The sequence below is a fragment of the Arachis duranensis genome, chromosome 8, assembly GCF_000817695.3.
Source record: "Arachis duranensis cultivar V14167 chromosome 8, aradu.V14167.gnm2.J7QH, whole genome shotgun sequence".
Classification (NCBI taxonomy): Eukaryota; Viridiplantae; Streptophyta; class Magnoliopsida; order Fabales; family Fabaceae; genus Arachis; species Arachis duranensis.
In genome coordinates this window covers 8,723,189-8,731,431 of record NC_029779.3, presented here as the reverse complement: position 1 = coordinate 8,731,431, position 8,243 = coordinate 8,723,189, and positions in this window count along the sequence as shown.

The window sequence follows — 8,243 nt, the reverse complement described above, 5'->3', positions numbered from 1 at the left end:
TGGTGGCCGGTGGTGGTGGGTGGGTGGTGGTTGTGTGGGTTTGGGAGAAGAGAGGGAGGAGAGGGTTTGGGGGGGTGGCGCGACTGATAGGGTTCGCGTTTTAGGGGGTTATATTTTCAAATCCACGCGATCGCGTGGGGGACGCGGTCGCGTGGTGTGGGTGAAAATGGGGATGACGTGATCGCATGGGTCGCGCGATCGCATGGGAGGGATAGAAGAGGGGATGACGCGATCGCGTGGGTCAGGCGATCACGTCGCTGGAATTTGTGCTAGCCGCACGATTCCAGCATCGTTTCAGCGCAACTCTCTGTCTCCTTTTGGGATTTGTGCAATCCTCGCGACGCGATCGCGTCCTACACGCGGTCGCGTGGGATTGATTATGTGCATGTGATGCGAACGCATGGGGTATGCGATCGCGTGGGCCATTTTGTGCAAAACGCACAAGGGCCGCACGATTCCAGCCCAACTTTCTGGACGTTGGTTTATACGCCGATCTCCAGAGCACGTAGCCGCGTGTGTGACGCGGACGCGTGGAGGGTGTTTTATACGCGTGGGTGTTTTTTTTATGCAGGAATGGCGTCGCATGCCACTTTTTTTTATGTAGGAATGCAAAATGCAATGCTAATATGAATGCAGATGCAATGAATGTTATGTAAGTTTCCAGGTTCAATCAAAACTCAAGGACAAACAAAATAGACAAAAGTGAAAACTGAAAAAGGGACGATCATACCATGGTGGGTTGTCTCCCACCTAGCACTTTTAGTTAAAGTCCTTAAGTTGGACATTGGATGAGCTTCCTGCTATGGTGGCTTATGTTTGAATTCGTCTAGAAATCTCCACCAGTGTTTGGAATACCAGCATCCTCCGGGGTCCCAAACAAAGTACGCGAAGCCCTTGTGTAAGTTCAAACATGCTTGTAGGCTCCCGGAGTATTGAATGTCAGAATAGATTCCAGGATCCCAAACTTTTCTTCTACACCCGTCTTTGTCTTGATCTACATTAGTCCAGTTGGGTGATGAGTAATCCGAATTCTCACTGCAGTGACCAAACGGCTTCCGAGATCCTTTAAATTGAGCTTGACACCAATTCTTGCACCTCAAGTTGAAGTGCGAACCCTTATTGAATCTTGCACACCAGCGCTGAGTGCGAGTCATATCCCTTTTCCTCTTAAAACCGCAGAGAGCTCTAAGCTGGCCATCTGTTTCAAGTAAACCATATTCAAGTGGAAAAGTAAAGATAAAAGGCAAAGGTATTACCCACTTGTAACTTGTGTTTGGTGGTAATGGCCTTGGGGTAGGTGTTTCCAGTGGTTCTATAAGTTCTACTCCCTTATAATCTTCTGTGAATTCTTCCACTTCAACCATATCTTGATCAGAGTCTTCAATTTCTCCCTCATCATCGCTCGAGTCATATATTGGAGGTTGAGAAAAATCTACCTTAGCATCATCTTCATGTTCACTCAGGGAAGATTCTTCTGTCTCAGAGAAATCACTTGCGGATGCGAGGTCGTCACTAAGAGAACAGGACTCGTGATCATCATCATCAAGGAAGCCTGTGTCCTAGGTTATTCCGTTCAGTTCTTCATAAGATATTTGCAGTGGAGGCGGTGCAAAATCCTCCTCAGCGTCAATTGTAACATCCTTGACGGAGTTCTCCACAATTCTGGATTCAAGTGGCAGTTCGGCATCTCCTGAATCTTCAACCAACTCTTCTTCTTCTGCAATGACAGCTTCCTCTACTTGTTCTAGTACGAAGTTGTGCTCTATGCTGTTCACTGGAGCTTCTAGCGTCTTCTTTGTACTGCGTTCTTCATTGGATTCTCCACATAAAGCCATGGGAGTCTGTTGAGGGGCTGAACGTCTTGAATATAATTGAATTATTGCTTGCTCTAGTTGATGAAGGGTTGCAGTAAATTGTTTTACTGATTTTTCGAGGTGAACCTGTGATTCTGGCTTTGATGGATATGGGTATGGTGTATGGGGGAGTGGTGGTTCTTGGGAGTAATTGGATTGGTGTTGGGGTGGATAAGGATCGTACGGTGCCGAATGGTGAAAAGAAGCTTGTGAGCGTGGTGGTTCGAGGTTATGTTGAGAGGATGGTCTATAAGCACGGGGTGGGGCTTGTTGGTAGTTACAAGGTTGTCCACCATATCTTTCAGCTGGGTATGCATTGTAGAATGGTCGTTGTCCATGATATCTTGGAGGGTGTTGTCGCCTAAAGGGTTGATTAGATCCTCTTGGCTCCATCCATCCTTGATTGGTCTGACCTTGATGCATATTCCTGCTGTGGTTTCTATTTCCTTGAACAAAGTTAGAACTAAACTCAAAGCGAGAAGGGTGAGAATTCATAATGGTTATTAGAAATAAGGGGGGAAAAAGGAGAAACAAATAAACAAGTAAAAAAAAATATTTTTTTTGAAAAATATTTACAATAACCAATAATAAGGCACACGTTTGCAATTTCCCGGCAACGGCACCATTTTGATGAGAGAACTTTTGTGTGATCTAGAATTTAGAATAAATTTCCGTTGCAAGTATAGCTTCTAAAGCAACAAGAGTCCTTTCGTACAAACGTTTTGGTTGTCACAAGTAACAAACCCCTTTTTAAAATTGATAACCGAGTATTTAAACCTCGGGTCGTCTTCTCAAGGAATTGCAGGGAGGTATGTTCTTATTATTGGCTATGAAAAAGGTAAAATTGGGGTTTTTGGAATTTGGGCAATGGGCACAGGTATATTTTCAAAGTAATAAAAATAAATACATAGGCACAGGTATATTTTCAAAGCAATAAAAGTAAATGAATGACTGTAAAATAAACTCTTGGCAAGGTGTAAGAACTGGAAGTCCTATCCTAGTTATCCTTATTAATTGTGAAGAGAATTGGATTTTTCTCCCACTTTGTTAACCTCTAACTATGAAGGTAAGTTAAATGGATAAATTAATTCTGATTCCTCAAGTCCTGGTCCTTCCTTGGGAAAGGCTAGAGTTATTGGAACTTGAATTAATGAAATGAAGAAATCCAATTTTCAATCAACAATGGAGCTGATAACTCTAGATTCACCATTTAATCAACCACGGCCAAGAATGTAAAAAGCTAAACTAAAATCATAAATATCTGGAATACCTTCAATTCATTCAAAGCAGTAAAATCTAACATGGAAAATATTCATATGCCAATTGGGCAACAGGAAAATCCAAATTATTTATATAAATAAAAGACAGCAATCATCAATCTGAAATATCTCAAATAACATTAATTAAGAAAATCAATCTAAACATGGAACATTGAAAATAAATAAATACAAAGAACCTGGGATTGAGAGTCACTCCTAAAACTAAGAGAAGTCCTAAATCCTAAATCCTAAAGAGAGAGAGAGGAGAGAACCTCTCTCAAAACTAAACCTAAATCATCGAAAGTGACTAAAAATTCGAAGACTCTCTCAATGGATGCATTTCTCCACTTCATAACCTCTGGTCTACGACTTCTGGACTTGGATTTGGGCCAAAAAGGCTTCAGAATCCGCTATGAGCATTTTCTGCAATTTCTGGTGCGTGGCCTCTGTCACACGTCCGCGTGGGTCACGCGGTCGCGTCATCTGGAGTTCTTCTTATCACGCGGTCGCGTCGATCATGCGTCTGCATCGTATGCGATTCGCTCAAGTCGCGCGGTCGCGTCAGCCATGCGGCCGCATCGATGCTTCTTCGCTCTTGGCACGCGATCGCGTCGTCCATGCGATTGCGTGGATGCCAGTTTCTTCAAAACTCCATTTTGCACTTTCCTTCCATTTTTGTCGTTTCCTTTTCCATCCTTTAAGTCATTCTGCCTTAGAAGATCTGAAACTACTCAACACACTAATCACGGCATCGAATGGAAATAACGGTAATTAAAATAATTAATTTTAAAGCATAGGAAACATGTTTTTCAGATACATCACATAATAAGGAAGGGAAAATAAAACCATACAATTAATATGAATAAGTGGGTGTAGGATTGAATAAGTAACTCAGATTAAGCACAAAATATATCATAAAATATGGGTTTATCAACGAGCATCCCACATCTCAGGCGAGCTACCCAGAAAATGCGGGAACCACTCGCCTCGCCCAAACCTTCCATCGTGACTATGCATCTCATCGATGTTCAATGGCTTGGTCGGCATATACTGTAGGCCACCAAACTGATGCACAACCCGGTCAACCTGATGGCACTCGATGATAGCGAAGTAAAGAAGAGGACATACAACCGCTACAGAGCTATCCCTGGTGGAACTACATCCTGCAACTGTAGGTCAGTGTACAATGTCTAGTCAACTTGTTCACAAAATCCAAGAGCCATCATATACAAGTTTCAAAGTTAATTAATATAAAATTATAATTCTTAAATCTTTATCACTTACATAGAGGATGCTGATCCCATTCAGCGTACGCCTGTAATATCTAAGCATGTTCTTGCCTCTGTCATTATCTGGATGGTACTCAACCCACCTAATATACCGCAAATGATTAAACATCACAACTTTATTTCCATAACTAACGAAAAAAATTGCAAAAATGAATAATACCTCTTAACTAGTGCAAACCGACGAGTCTCAAATCCATTCGGTCGTAGCAGTCGAATATGATGATATGCCTAGCAGAGTAGCAAACTGACGCAACCACTCAAATTGTGCTGACTGTGCTCCGTGACACGACACATCTGACGGTACAGCCATGCCAACACAACCGAGCCCCATGATAACCTGCCACATGTGTCAAGGTCCTCTAGCAAAGGCAGCCACCTGATGTGCACCCGAGAGTCAGAGGCGTCCGAAAATAGGATATCTCCGATCACTTGCATGATATACTCTCTGGTGTAGTGAAACAGGCACTCCTCAGTCGTGTCCTCCTTTAGATCTCTACAAACCGTATTCTGAAACCAGTTAAATTTCACAATCCACTTTGTCTGACTATCCTGTGGGCCCAGAATAGCACCCAGTAGCCGCTGGCAGAAGTCCTCAATGGATCATCCCTCATGGTGCTACTCCCACCCACCAATGCAGCCACTGAAGGGATCACCATCAATCTTGAGTCCCAACTGGTACGCCACGTCATGCAAGGTGATAATCATCTCCCCACATGGAAGATGAAACATATAGGACTCAGGTCTCTATCTCTCAATCAAAGCTGATGCCAACGGCCAGTCATGCTCAAACTCTACCATGTAAGCAACATGTTCAAACCCAACTCGTCTAAGATATGGACTAATTTGCTTAGACGGACGTCTCATCGAATTACGTCTAGTGCATAAGATCCAAGGTGCCTACCGAACAAAATAAATAAGTTAAAGAAAAGAAGGTCAACACATAAAATCACAAATTCACATTTCATTACAATATAATAAACTTGAGTTATAAAAGTGTCCCGCTTGATCAAGTCTGCCTACTATGTGGTCAACCTAATCCTGTCTATAGAGGATATGTTCGTACCCCAACAGCTGTTGCTCCATTAAACTACACTCTAATAGAATAAAATAAACTAAATTTAGTTACTTTCACATTAACTAAATTTTTATCAGACATATTTAAACTAATTGTCTATCTTACATCTTAATTAGTTTATAAACTTACTAACTAACATGTAAACTAACTACATGATCATATAAACTAACTCCATAATTATGCTAATTTATAATTAACTGATAATTTAATTTAACTAACTAGCATGCATATTCCAAGCTAACTACATATTCAACTAATTAACATTTAACTCACAACTTAAATTAACCATTCTGATTAAACTAACTAATAGTTAACTAATAACTTACTCTAACTATAGAAAAATATGTTATAAATAACAACTTAATTGAAAATAAAAATAGAAGAATATACTCACCTGAAACTGACAACAGAACATATCAAAAACTTTAAAAACATCAGAAGAAAGAAGATTCGGGAAAGAAGATAGGATGAAAGCGACAAATGAAGGTGAATATGAAAGCGACAAATGAAGGTCCCCACGGGTGTTTATAGTGCGACGAACTCAGCGTGAAGTTCGCCGGGGGTGCAGTATGAAGTTCGCCGGGGGTTACGGCAAACTCTATTAATATTATAGAGTTCGTCGGAGGTGCAGGGAACTTCCTCTAAATTACACAAAAAAAATGTATCATGATATTTAAAGTTAAAATATCTTTTTTTTTAAATAATATATTTTTTAATTTATTACAAAAAAAATCCCTTGCTTTTTATGCAAATATGATAATTTCATGGCTAAAAGGCTAAAACTTTCTTATGTCTATATATAGAAAGAAAAAAGTCTAGAGAACTAACTACAGAAAATTTTTTTCTTGTGGAACTCCTTTTGGTGTATTGGCTGAATATTGGTGAAGGATGTGTTTTGTCGAAGTGTGGTGTCTGATTCAACATGCTGGGGGCGTGGTGCCTGAGTCCGTCAGTGGCGTGTCAGCACCCCGTCAACACGCAGGGGGGCGTGGTGAAGTGGCGAGCAGAGACGAGTGGCAGACTCCTGTCAACACGCCGGGGGCGTGGTGCTGTGGAACCCGTGAAGCAGTGCAAGTTTTTGCTGGGTTCCAATATTACAGCAGCAGCACGGGAGGGCGTGTTGCAGGCCTGTCTGCATGCAGGGAACAGCTCCCCTCCGATAAACAGCGACCAGCCCACACCCCTTTATAAATACAATCTTCTTCCCTACCATTGAAGTATACACTGAAGCAACCATGAGAGAAAAAAAAAAGAGTGTGTAGTGTGAGTAGCGTGTTAGCGTGTTAGAAGAAGAAGAAGAGAGTATTGGTAGCAGTAGTGATAGTAGTGTGCAGTATAGTATGAGCAGTGGTTTAGAAAAAAAAATTGAAAAGAAATTATTATTAGTTTGTAGTGATTAAAAAATTACGTAATTATACGGCGCCCGAAAAACATATTATCAATTATTTGGATCATCTAATTTATGTAAGTTGATAAATTTTATTTTTTTATGTATTTAAATCTTTTAGATTTTGTCATTGTTAGTATCGTATAAATATACAGTAGAAATAGTGAATGTATAAATTTTTTTTTGTTATAATGGGATTAATTTTGTTATAAAAATACTATAATAAATATATATTTTATAATTTTTGTTATGAATATACACTAATGAATAAATAAATATTTTGCTTTTTTAAAAATAACTATGCGAACATGTATTTTTAAAATATTAGTAAATAAATATTATAATAAATATGTAAATATATATAAAATATATTGTTATTAAATATTGAAAAAATAAATATTTTGATAAATAAATATTATTAAATATTTTATTTAATTTCGAAAAAAATCATTTATATTTATTTATTTAAAAAAAGGAGTGTAAATATAAATATTTATTTATAATATTTATTTAAAGAAATAGATAAATAAATGTTAATTAAATAAATAAATGTTAATATATAATTTTTTAATTATTTTTGTTAAAATAGACGTATTTCTCTATATGTTTAACAAACAATTTGAATATTAATAAATAAATAAATAATTTTTTCGTTGAAAATAAATAATATGCTAATATTTGTTAAATATTTTAATAAATAAAATATTGAAATAAATATGTGAATATTTATTAAAATATTTATATTGACGTTGATTTATTGTTTGTAAAAATTATTATTTATTTAAACTAATAAATATAATTTTGTTGATGCAGTCTAACAGAAATTTGTTGGTATGTAAATTGGATCCGCCACAGACGTGGAATTCGATGGTCGAAAACTACTTACGCGTCACGGGATTCTACCACGTTTTTAGGATTGGGGTGATAAGAGGATTTCACCCCTTATTAGCTGCCCTGGTTGAAAGGTGGAGGCCAGAACAACTTTTTTTTTCCGTATCAAAATGGCTCGGATAAGTCAGTCGCACCCACGCCCATACATCTTGCCTTTTGCATAGAACGTCTATGCCTCAGATTGATACACATTGTAGTCAACTCCTTTAGAGATAGTGTAACTTCTAATTGCTGCGACGACTGACTTTCTAGGACTGTATTCCATTCCAATCCGGAACTTTCCGTCCTCAGGATCAGCAATGCTTACAGAAAGCAAAAATCATCGTTCATTAATCAATCTAAAGTATAAATTAACAAAAACGTATTATTCAGTCATCACGTACCTATGTTTGTATATTCGGAAAATTCCAGTGCATGCATGGCGTCGAGATCCAAGTCACGCATAAAAGGTGGAACGTTCATCGGTTGACTGCTCGAGGGATGAACCAC